This window comes from Phlebotomus argentipes, unplaced genomic scaffold, assembly GCF_947086385.1.
Source record: "Phlebotomus argentipes unplaced genomic scaffold, Phlebotomus argentipes genome assembly scaffold_18, whole genome shotgun sequence".
Lineage (NCBI taxonomy): Eukaryota > Metazoa > Arthropoda > Insecta > Diptera > Psychodidae > Phlebotomus > Phlebotomus argentipes.
In genome coordinates, this window is record NW_026776177.1 from 16973565 (window position 1) to 16986679 (window position 13115).

Consider the following 13115-nt stretch of genomic DNA (forward strand, 5'->3'; position numbering starts at 1 on the left):
ACGCTTCTCTGTCAGATTTTTTTTAAGAAGACAAGAAATAGTTAATAAAGAATGTTTCCACGCCGGACAATGGAGAAAATGTATTTTATTTCTCGATAAGTCTTCTTTAACTCCCTCAATTGGCTGACTTGTAAACCGCTACACATTAATTTTACAGTGATTCTGCAGGACCCATTGTTAAAGTTACAGCGCAAAGTTCCACAGCACAAAGGCTATCTTACTACTGTGTCGCATCGATGCTTGTCCTTTAAAGGCCGACGATAGACTTCAGGTTCAACATCCTGTTCTCTCGTGCTTCACTGCCACTCTGACGCACTCATCAGCATCTGAGGACGGCCAGGCGAGTATCCTTCTATGAGTGCAGCGACACGCAGTCCGGAGAAGTAATTATAATGCGTTACTGTCACTCGCCACAGCCAATATCTCCCGCCTCATTAGCTACGGTGCAAATTGCGGGGCGCACAAACGGAGGGTGGAAAATCCTTTGATGTCCACTTAAGAGAGTGTCGAAGAATGCTCAAGTTATTTCCGAAACGCACCGCGCGTCAGGGTGTGACCATCGCGGGAAAGGTGAGATTAGATTACATTTTTGTGGGGGAAGAGATTTTTGCGGGGGTGAAGCATCGAGTCCATCTGATTTGGCCCACGATCGCCTTCTCCGCCACACTCAATTTCCACCCCTCGAGCGATACAATCTGGCTGGGCATTTTTACGAGGATGACACACATTTTCCCCACACCGCCCGAAGTGCGCGCACAAATAACTGTGACACTTTCCCAATCAACATAATTCAGAGTGTTACAATTTAAAATCGATTTCCTTTTGCACATTTTCACACTCTCCCCATTTTCTAATTTATTGTCCATCATATCTAAATATAGTGGCCACAGGGGCGACCATTTGACCCTCCTGTGCCGCCAATTCTCAGCATTCTCCGGGCACACAACAAAGACAATTTTCACATTCGATCGCCCACCCTTTTGGCCATCCACACCACATGGACGACCCCGCGCGGAAATAAAATTGGAAAACATTATTATTTGGGTAATTGTGTCAAAAATATATTTCTCCATCCCGCAATTTGATGTGTGCGCTCTTTCCCGAGGGGCGCCTGAGCCTTTCCACGTGAAGTGGAAAATATGTTGCTGAGCTGGCATAAAAGTGAGCACAATAAAAGAGCAAGAAAGTTTTCTAATCAAATTTCCTCCGCAATTCACGCGCAGTTGATGTATTTATAAACTGTTTATGTGTATGACATGGATACTTTTGCCATCTTTAATGGCATTTCTTTTCACGAGGGATGTTGCTGAAACACATGCACGACGCACTTCTTCCATCTCGGTACATTAAGCTTCCCACCGAGGCTGATGAGAGCGCGAAAATTTCACCACGAAACTCCGCACACAGTCATGATTTCCAGCACATCTTTCCCAACATTTCACCCCCGAAATCCAACTGTGAAAACTCAGGCGGAGGAAAATTTCGCATGGGCATAAATTCACGTACATCAACGAACTGAGATGCGAACAATGCGCCGAAGAATAAAAATTTTATTCTCCCTCATATCCAATTGTGTACTTTCTGCCATGATGGACCAACACTTTTTTGCCACCACAAAAACTTTAGATCTTGCGGGAAGCATATTGCTGCCAATAAATATTACGAGGTGCCTCAGCAATATAAGGCGATTGATGTGGTGTTTGAATGTAACGAGTCGTAAAACATTAAATACGCGCCTAAAGCGAAATGATGAGGAAAATTAAGTGTGGCTGCTATTCTTTTTAACCACCCTCGCAAAAGTGAGATTTCTTGATCTTCCCCGCCATAAAAGCACGCGTGTGTAAAACGCCCCACGAGCGCCAAGGGTGAGCGAACGTGGTGGGTTGTATGAGAAATAAATTGGGAATGTTTTTTGCCTTGAACGTGCAATTTATTTGTTTATTTCATTTCACCACCGCATCGTGTCTTCTCTCCCATCTCGACATTCGCGGTGCGCGCGGGAAAAGTTTCTCTGCCGCGGGGGCGCGATTTGTGCGCGAAACTTGGCATGCAATTGCACTTTCTTGAGCCGCCACACGGGCAAGGCGAAAATGCCTTTTCCTAATGTGAAAATTGCACACGCTTGCAATTAAAATGCACCTCAAGCGCCGCCTTATGTGTGCATTGCACAAAACATCACCCCCAATTATTTAGATAATTTCACGCCATTACACCGCATTCTGCACATTTCTCACACGGCTATTCTTCAGGTGGTGCCTCGAAGGGGCTGCTTTTCGCCTAGCAACACTCCCAGCAGGATTTATAGGGACAGACGTTTTAATTTGCAAAAATATGCTCAAAGTGTGGCAATTCTGTGCGTTTCTTCTGCACAGAATGCAATTCCATCAAGAGAAAAAATAAAGCTCAATAATCCACAAAATCCAACAATTAATTTACCTCATTGCAGCGAACTGAATATTCTCCATAAGTCAGATAATATGGCTTAACTTCGAGCTCAGCCACTTTCTGTCACTTCCGGACTTAATATTGTGTCTTATTCCCAGAACTGCTCGAATCTGTAGTTGTTTCTTGATGCCATAAGAAACCACTTCACAACCAACTGACAACTTCATCCAAGCCTTTATCACTCAAATTACCAGAAGAAATGTTTGCAGATTTAGTGAAAATACCAAGGAAAATACAGAATTTTGGCTCTAAACTCTGAATTCCAAGAATTTCGTGTATACTTTTCTTGTATTCTTTTCATGTTAAATGTGGCGGTAAACACAGAAAGACGCATTTAATTTAGGGGCTGCATTGAACGACTAAATAAAATTCTGTGTTTTCCTCAGAAGGATCTGTATGTAAAGCACTATTTTTGATTATTTTTGAAGATTGAATTAGCGAAAGTACCCAGAAATTCTTCACTGAATGGCGGACACTGTCTGAGTTTGAAAGAATGGCGCTAGTGGCGCAAAGGTGATTCAATGTTTCGAGTGTTCACCACAGAGTGGCGTGAGGGTTTGTTTTGATTCTCTGTGTGACGATCGCGTGGACATGTTTTATTGTGTGAATTCTTGAACAAAACCAAGTAAAATCTGGAAAATCCACCACGAAGCTGCTTTCCTCTCATTGCGCCAATTCTCCTGGCCGCCAGTGTGGGTTTTTTGGTGAGTACAAGTTTCCCACTGCCGTGACGAGGGAGTTTGTGGGATTTTTTCATGGTGTTTGCTTTGGCCTGAGAAATAAAGTTTGTGGGGCCGAGAAGATTGTCTAAGTGGAAATCGATTAAATTTCATTTTAATTCTCTCCTCATGCACTTTCGCATTTATTGCTAGTGATTTCACTTTATGGCCTTCGCCACGTTCGTCCCGATGAGAGGAAAACCCCAATTGTGAGGGTTGAGCGGCACTTAAGTAGATTCTCTTGTTGGCAAGAAAGCAGTCATGCTGTGAAAAGCGGCGTAAAAGGGCGAGAATGAATCTTGTGCAGCTTTTCAACCAAGAAGCGCCCCATTCGGGGGACTTGTCTCTTGAGGTGATTTCCTTCGCCACCACCCCCCGCGCGTGGCTGAGGGTGGAATTACTAATCGATGCGCAGAGCCTTCCATATTTGCTTTTCACGTGCCTGTGTCAATATTTCCATTACGACAAATAACTTTTCGTCGGCGAAACGGAACATATGGCGCTCGACCCATATCTAATTCTCTTATCACACATCGCGCTGAGTGTCTCTCCTCGAAATGCTCAAGGGGGTGGCGACAGGCGGCGTCGCAGCGGCTTATGGTCGCTGTAAGAGTGGTGCGCGGAGGAAAAACTGTGAGATATAATCACTTAAGTATGAATACTGAATATACAGCGCGGAAAGTGCACATGGAGGTACTACAGGCGATGATAAAATTAATATCTTGCCCCCATAAAAAAAAACGCGTCTGCCTTAATAAAATTTATTTATTGAAGCATTCACTCTGCGTACGTCAAGGGTACGAAAGTGGGGCTCAAAATCTTTGTTTGCCTTTCGATAATGTTATCAAGTGTATTTGTCAAATGAGCCGAGAGTGGGTGGCGAAGAACGGATGATTATAATAGGGAAAGGTGCGACTTATTCTCACGCGACCGCGCACATATTGCAATTTTCACAGAGCGGGAAAAGGGCTGCGCAGCGCAACAGACACGCTCCTAAGAAATGTTAATCTTTACTGAAAAGCAATTTGCTGCCCTGAAAGCATGTAATCTCCTTTGGCAATTAGTTTGTGTCCATCCGAAGCTTTTTAATGACAAGTTTACGTTTTACATTCACCCGTGATGCAATTCCCACCCGCTCGTCACCCTCGCCAGCCACCCCCTGTGGCGCCCCCGCGGCAATTTAATTGAACTTAAAACCCCGAGAAATCAATGTTTCGAATTTTGGGGAAATTTTGCTACGTCGCCGAGTGTCCAATCACACTCAGAGAAATAAATTAGTAAAATTCATACATTTTTAATACATTTTCAAGTCGTTTTAAGCATTAAAATGTGTATTGAATTTTAGTCATAACTCCTTTTCTGTCAATATTAATGGGATTTCGAAATATATTCGAAACAAAGTGATTTTTGTGCTGAATCAGACTGAAATTTAGTTTAAAATAATATGTTTTTCTGTACTCATGGGCAATAAACAAGAAAGCATATTTCTAAAAGAATTTCTATCTTCTTTTCAAATCCAAAACACTGAATTTTAAGAGCGAATTTAAAGTTTATTTACGAGTTTTTACACAAATCAAGGACTTGAATTGTCATATCTATTTGATTATTCTGGGTTTCTTTGACGAAATCGACTTAATTTAGTCCGATTTTCCTCTCAGTGCACAGAAAGCCCACAATGGAGGACCTTTATTGGTGTTTGTCTTGATCAACTTGGCACTTTTATTGGCTTTTTCTTGTCCTACAACTAATTGGGGACCAATTTGCTTGTTTCTCACACATCTTCTTGGATATTTGTTTGTTCTCAGTTTGATATACATATATAGATTTCCACCCTCGACGTCAAGAGAGCTTCGCAAGTTAATTAAGCTCTCTCGCTCGCAATTGTGCTCTTCCAAGGCGAGGTGGAAAAATCCCAGGCACAGCTCGAAGAGTTGGAAAGTTAGTACATCAGGAGTTTAATGAAGTGGATATTGGAAGTTCTCTTGAGCTCGTGAGAAGGAGAGAAAAGAGAGAGGAGGAAATCCATTCAGCCAAGTTTGCTATTAGAAAGTTCGTATTGCGCATTTAAAAGCTCGAATGGTAATCGAAAGTTCGATACACATGGAAATACTGGGGAGAACATGTGAATTTACACATTAAGCAAAATTTCAATCGTCCAAAGGGATTTTTGAGTCTTGCGACAACCATTTGAGCGGGTGAAAAGGTGTTTCTCTGTCGGATATTAAAGTGTGACGCATAACAGGTTTCTATCAAAGTGCAAACAGACTGCAAATATTAATAACTGTTCTCATATTCCATGCAATAATGTAGCAAAAATCTTTTGACTTTGATTTTGGGCTTATGAATTTTATTAATAAAATACAGGCAGATCAAAAGGGCACACACGGTGCAATCATGGGCAATTGCACACGGAACTTGCAGTGATATTTTATGGCAAAACCCACGCGGGTTTTTTTTCACGAATAATTCCATTCTCGCACTTTCATCTCGTGCCGGGCGAGTGAGCGAATTTATCATATTGCCTCGTGATTTATTGGCGATGGTCAAGTGCGATGGAGTGAATTAATGCGGGCGGCCAACTTGCTCTCCTGCACAGCCGAGAGTTGCGAGAACTTGGCAAAGTTACAATCTCTTGGGAAAGTTTTCTAAATAAGCAGCGTGGTGGGGGAGAAGCATAGCGCCGCACATGATGTAGTGCCGCTTGGAATTGGGCGGGTTCTGTGTTCCTTCTCGGCAGACCTGGGCAATTTTGAGAAGTCTTACAAGTTACCAATTGCCTATACAGCATGAAATCGATTAAATATATTTTGCTAAACTTGCCGGCCGAGGCTAAAGTCCACTGCGAGTTACCTTAAAGTTGGCCGGTGAGGAATTCGATGTGGTCAAGCGTAAATTCCACCCCAAATGCAGCGATATTGCCATCCTTGGGGCGATAAAAGTAAATTTTACCTACACACCCTTTAAGCTGCAGCTTCCCATTTTAATTATTTCCACGGCTTTGCTCTCCTGATATGCCGAAGATTCAAACAAGTTGCCGAGAAGACGTTCAATTGCCCAAAATCTACCCCTTTTCTCCCAGATTAAAAGTGTAACGAATTGTCCGTCTTTAATCAGTGCTCAGGATTAAATTCATGCGATGACCATTTCTCCCCCGGCTCAATGACAAGTCCACAAAGTCAGAGGATTGCCGTGAAATCCCTCGGTTGACTCCTAAATTTGTGGGGAAGAGTATTAGAGAATTGAGAAGAGGAAATTGATCTTTGATGCTGTATTAAAAATCGTCAAGCGCAAATCTCCATTTAAGTTTATTTTATGATAATTTCTTCTTCTTTCTTCTTGTGATTCCTTAAAAGAAAATTAATTCATATTGTCTGCAATCGAACACTTGATTTTCTTTTTGCTGTCAATTGGCATCAATAAGTGCTCAAGTGTTTTTCACCCCTATTGTGAATTGGCAAATTTCTCAATATTCTTACCAACAGATGAATGAGAGCAATTCAATTAACTCCAATGAGATTATCGGGTGTTGTGCAAAAGCTAATAGGAATCAGTGTGGAGTGACATCTGTTGGTGGTTAGGGGACTCCTTCGTCTTTGGAGGGAAAATTTTATTTCACCTCACCAACACATGTTCACAAAAAATCACCCTCTTGAGAGCAACTGCGTTGCCACCCTGTGCCGATAGCTCGGCAAAAGAGACGGCCTGAGCGGCAGGGAGCTGACAAAGGGCGTCAGCCGAAGAAGGACGACCGCTTGTGGACGGGGGTTGGTCGGAAAAAGGCAGCTTCTCCGGCGAGATAAGGGGTGGAATGCGGAGGGTTGGCGTGTGGGTCGATAACGTAGGGTGGACTCGCAATTCGGCAGAGAGATGTGCCCATTTTATAAAATATTTGGCTTCGGAATTGGAGAACGCATCATTCCGTCTGAGCGCCATGCATTGGCGTCCTGGTTGTATGGTATAGTGTCGTACATAATGGATTGACGAGCCGACAGAGGCGCTTCCTGTGGCAAATAATCCATTTTGAATGGGGGATTCCTTCTCTCAACACCGCAAAATGCACCAAAACTGCGTCTTCATCCATCAAATCATCTGGCTTTTAGTGCACAATCCTGCACTCAAAGGGCAAATATTTGAGCAGAGCCTTTTAACAATGCAGAATTGAAGCGATTTTCAGAAGGTATTTGAATTTGTGGTAAGATTGCTGAAGTATGCTTAAAGGCATCGAAAGCGGCCCTGGCTTTTCCGTGGTCCGCGCTGTAAATTTATGTGACCATCCTGGAATCGTTTCCATGTTTAAAACTCCAACGCATACATGCTCCAAAATGCAAATGCACCAAAAATGCAAGTTGCATATAACGCACAAATGCAATGGCGCTGGTGCTTTTCCTGCAGCGAGGATGTGGAGAGATATAAAATGTGCAGCCACTGGTCTTTGGGGCGGCCGAGGGACGCTCGGGTGTGCGGATGGAGGATTTATAAAATGGGAAAATGCAAAAAGAGGCGCACTCCGATGCAATTGCATCGTGGAGAGCCCAAAAACAGACAGACTGATGGAAAATAGGTGTACGCGACGCCCGCGGGGGGTGAGTTGCGGAGCTGGGGTTATCGTGCACGTTTTTGTGCACAAAATGCCATCCATCCAGCCTGGGAGCCTGTTTGTGACATCCAATCGACTTGAAAAGGGTGAATCAATACCCGGATATAGAGGCTCACACCCACACACACACCCCACCGACGCCCCCCATCTGCATCCCCCACAAGTGCAAATCTCTCCCCGCGATGCACTTTAATTTTCACCAACTATATCGCAACTAGTTCGCGCTCCAATCTCTCTAATCATCATAAAAAAAAGCCAGAACGATGTATTTTTCACGAAGGATGAAGTAAAAATGTGCATTGCATTCGTAAGAGCTTAAGTAATGGTCTTCTTTGAGTTGTTAAATTTGGGACGCTCAAAGGACTTGGAAACGTGAAAAATACCCCTAATCTGAACTTAAGACGCTGCAAATCGGTTAAGAAATATGGCTTAACCCACTTCGCCAGCTCAAAACCTTTCATTTGATCGCATTCGCAGTTCTTTTGTGTCTTTCCACTTCGCCTGATTCATTTATTGCTTCCCTTTTTTCCATCGAAATCAAATGAAATTGTTGATAAATAAATTTTTGCCAAAGTTACACCCTGAACTTTTCACCTTTTCGCTCACCCTCAGTCAATCTGGGGGCGATTCCTCGGGGGCAAAAAAGGCCTAAATACATTTACAAACTTCTGGCCAGTCCGAGATTGGGTCAATTTGATATTGAATTATTATTCAAATTTTACAACCCGTCTTTCTCCGGGATTCCGTGGCCAAATGTGTGGCCGATTTTGATTAGGAATCGTAATTAATTTATCATTTGTCTTGCGGTTGGGACAGGCCAAAAATGGCTCTGGGTGGCGGAGAAAAGTTGCCCAGTATTTGTTTATGAAAATTTATAAAATAATCTCATTTTCCGTTTTACACCCCCGCCCAATTGCGGGGTGATTAATCAAGCGGGTCGGTTCAGATGATCTTTGTTCAAGGGAAATTTTATACCTCCGAAAACCACATTTTCTCCGCCCAACTTCACGTTTTAGCCGGGCTTGCGGAATATTTTAGCGACAATGTCAAATCACTAGGATTTCGGCTTTTGAAGCTATCCATCAAATTGCGTCAATATTAATTAAAATTTAATTATTAACTCTCGCCATGTTTAGGGCGAGAAAGTGATCAAATAGCCTTGTATTCGGGCAGATTTTTCGGCACAAACCCCATGCCAGCATCCCAGGGAGATACCCTGATAATCAGACAAGGGATAAACCCTTTTCTCAGGATCACACAAAAAGATATATGAAACCCGTTTCGGTGGGAGATAAAAGCCAATGCAAAGGACCGAATGACCGTTGTTGAGCTCCTTTCAACCTCTATTTATCATCTTGCCTCCGCTTCTACCCTCTAAGAACCGTCGTAACCCTTTTATTCCAATCCCTTCGGGTCGTCACACGTTCGTGAGACTTTTTCTCCACTCAATTTATGTCCCTGGGTTTTCTACTTTGACCACTCGACAAATTATTCCGCAACACACGCACAGTTCTGACCATATTTTAAACATTTGCTCATATTTTATTTATTTTCTTGCTTATCAATTGTTTTGCTTGTTTTTTGTTTTTTTTCTAACAGAAAAATCAATCGATGGTGAAATAAATTCATATTAATATTAGGATGCGCATATGATATTTGCCGAGGGGTTGGCAACTAGCTGGCGAATTGCCACAATTGACTGTGATGAATTTAATTAAATTTTTCATATTCTAAAAATCACCATAAAATCCTACTCTAGGCCAACATGAGAAGCATTTTTGCAGCACTTTCCAATGCAGCGTCTAAATGACGTTCATCAATCAAATTTGGCTTGATGTCATCGGATTTTATGGTGAAATCGAAAAGGTGTGTTCGGCCCATCAACTAATCAGAGCGCGGAAAATGTAGAAAAACTTCAATTAACAAGAGGTCATCTCTTATTTTAAGAGGAAATGAACTCTATATATTGATTTTTGATCAGAAGGTGGTAAAATTGTGTCGCAAAAAAGCGGAAACCTCAGCATAATTATAGTGTTTGTGTGATTAACCCCCGGGAAATTGAAAATAAAACACTTGCACACGCGATAAAAGTTATATGATTGGGAATCGGTGTGTAGGAATAAATTACAGATTATATTATGTGTGTTCTATTTTCCCTCTCTCTCTCGGGGAAAAAAAGCTCAGCGCAATTTCGAAATAGGGGTGGTGAAAAATTCCTACCGCTGATTCTCACCGTTGCCCTTTAATTTCAAATTCATGAAAATATATTCACACATGAAAAGTGATGCGGAAATGGTGGAAAAATTATTATTCACATCACAAATCTTTCTCATCATTCATCGCGCGCGGTGTCTCTTTGGTCGCCCACCCTCTCGCCGGCCCACAGCGCGCCCCATTGCTGTCCATCACGCCCCGGGGGGTGCAGATCTGAGGGGACACACGCCGAGGGGGAGCAGAAATGTCATGGCAAGATTTATGTCCGAGTCGAGAAGACACTTTGTGGACAGGGCAAAAAAGTGCGCCTCTTTAGACGACTAAATTTTGGGCAGAAAGCAAATATTGGACTTGAGGGCCGCCTCTTGAATAAACATTTCCTCCAGGCCGCAAAATATTCTGAATACCAAAATTAATGAATAGCTCTTCTCATTTATTTTGCCATCTCCGCTGTGACAGTCACTTTTTGCAGCCGCGCCGTCTCCTTTTGGGGACGTGTGTGTGATTTTTTCCGTCCACAGCGGGTGCCGCTCAGTGACTAGACTTTTTATTAGCGACCATCTCTCCGTGTATTAACATTTCAACCCCCGCCCCGCACGCGAACCACCCCCGTGGGATGAATAAGGTTTTCACCCGTGATATGAAACACGAAAAGAGTCTTAAAAATTATATATTTAAGGATGGAATTAACGTGCTGAGGGTCCTGCAGCACTTTTTAATTGAGCAGTAATTGCCGCTCGACCCTGAATCGTGTTCCTCATATCCTTTCCTGTCCACTCCTCGGCTTCTTTCTCGTCCCATCCGCCCGCCCGTGATGGAGTGCCGGCAAGACAAGGAATTTTTGCGCATTAAATGAATATTTTAATATTAATTCTTCTCTGTACTCCAGCCATTCTTCGGGCCCAAAATACATTATACTTGTTTGAATATCATTTTGGATTGTAAGTAGATGAGATGAAAGCTAAAAAAAAAATCCTTCGGCTGTGTTGTCATAATGAAAATGAGTCAGTTTTTTCATTAAGTGAGCAATTTATTGACACAAGTGTAACTAAAGAGAGTTTTTATTCTCTTTCTGGACATTTTTAAATGTATTTATACATTCTAAAGCAGATTTTACTGCAGCGCCTATATTAGAAATCCTTTTTTATCCTCTGAATGGAACAAAACCCTTTTTAAAAACCCATAGAGTCATTTTTTGGCGATAAAAGCAAAGCACTTACACGTTTAAAGTGTTAATGCACTATTCTATCATCGTGAATGGGTAAAAAGTTACTCATATTTTACCTCCTTTTTGTTACTTTTACACTGTAAAATGCACTTTTTTCTCTTTCCAATGCTTTCGTGGCGACTGTAATTTTTCCATGTTTGTCATTCGTGGCTATTTTCCGGTCTCTTTCAGTGGCAGTGCATCTCACAAAGTTTTCCATGATATATTTGCGATTTGATATGCAAAATACAGTGCATGGCAAAAAATAAAGTACCTTTAAATGCTAGGTAATTAAATTAGAAAGTTACCTATTGCGAACATAATTAACTTTCCAGGACTCTCTCTCTCTCGCGCTGTGTTCCGTGTAGTCCAGAGTGTTAAATTATATTAAATTAGTTTTCTAAAATTTGCATTTTGCCGAGGCACTGAGACTAGATTTTGGGGCGAAGGGAGGGAAAAAAAGGCGCTCTCTCGGGTGTGTTTTTGCATTTTGCAGGAAATCGCCCAGCGCTGAGATTCATATGCATAATTATAAATAAATTGAGGGAGAGAAGATGCGGATGGGTTGATGATGACTTTCTCTTGCTCATAATTCACCGGGCGCGTTTCATACAATAAATGATGTACACGGCGCAATTTATGCAAATTTACTCAAGTTACAATGTGCAAAAGTGGGAAATTTTATATATTGCGCCACGAATACGTGAATATTCGCATTTGCAACTTGTTGGTCTGGGTCTGTGTTGGGGCTTTGGTGTATTTATACACATATATTTGGAAAACCAACTCGACGAAGCTAATTTTGATACCCAATTTATGAATTATTGTACCGAAAATTCGAGCATTTCATATTCCAGAGCTTTTGAGCGACCAGTGAAAATGAGCAAATGCGCTCTAATTAAAAATTCTTTCACTATTAGACGCGATGCCTTTTTGCAGTCCCGCAATGCAAAAATGTGTCAGTCCGCGATTTTCAATTTGTTACCATATCAAGCACATACGCAATGGAAATGTATAGTTGATGCCGCGCGAGGGGATGTAAAAAGTGGAGGTGAAATATTAATGATGTAATGAAACAATTTCCATTTGAATTTCCCGCATCCAGAAAATCCAAGTTAATTCTTTTGGGTCTATTTTCAAGTCATTAAGTGTATATAAACTACAACCATTTGGACACGACGAGGAAATTACCGCACCTCTGCTGATGTTCGCTCATACCGAAGCATAATGGGTGGGAACGTTAACTTTTTACTTGCAGCGCGCGCCCCAGAAAAACACCGGGAGTCCCATGAAGCCGTGCTTATGGTATTAATCCGTAAATAAATTAGAGTAATAAAATGCTTGTGGGTGAAAGAGAGGGAGTCCATCCAAGGTGGAGCCCAAAAAGTGCTCTTGAAAAACACTTCATGCATACAAACTGGCATTTTATGAGGGGGCGAAAAGAGAGAGGGACTCCTGAGGATCAAAAGTTTGAGATTGAGGGTCAAAAAGGATCCGGCTTTCTGCCGTCATGGTTCTCTTGAGCTTTGGCGCTTTTCCTGTGGGACGAGATCAAACGCCTAGTTTTGGGAATTTGGCATATGGTAATTGAGAGTGTTGTAATGGTCATTGGGAGAAAAGGTTATTTAAAGACTCTTTGAAGAGCCCTCGAGGTCTCGACTTCTGCCTCTCTCAATTGCTGTCATTCCGGGGCGCCCTTCTGCAGTCGGGATGCCTTATTTATGGCCCACCGCAAGCGATATAAATCCATCCCGTGGCAGACAAGTTACTCAGGGGTTGAAAGAGGGTCTGACTGTCCCGGATTGGGACTCACCCCAGAGCAGCGCGTGCCAGAACGCACTTCGCCTCCGATATTCCGATCCGGGACGGTGTCTGAGCTGACACCTGAAGGTCATAGACAAGGGATGCTCCCAGCGGAGAGCAAATGTGTGCA

General features: G+C 42.4%; 1 protein-coding gene and 1 long non-coding RNA gene across 2 annotated transcripts in view; one reads left to right on the forward strand and one right to left on the reverse strand.

The window, feature by feature from the left end:
• LOC132260442 (homeobox protein prospero) overlaps positions 1-13115 on the reverse strand; it is a 104648-nt gene that overhangs the window by 67205 nt on the left and 24328 nt on the right. The gene's annotated exons all lie outside the window — the stretch shown is intronic.
• LOC132260446 (uncharacterized) overlaps positions 3017-13115 on the forward strand; it is a 59009-nt gene continuing 48910 nt past the window's right edge. Inside the window, exon 1 of the long non-coding RNA XR_009468367.1 lies at positions 3017-3149. This is a non-coding gene — a long non-coding RNA (uncharacterized LOC132260446). The remainder of the gene's footprint in view (positions 3150-13115) is intronic.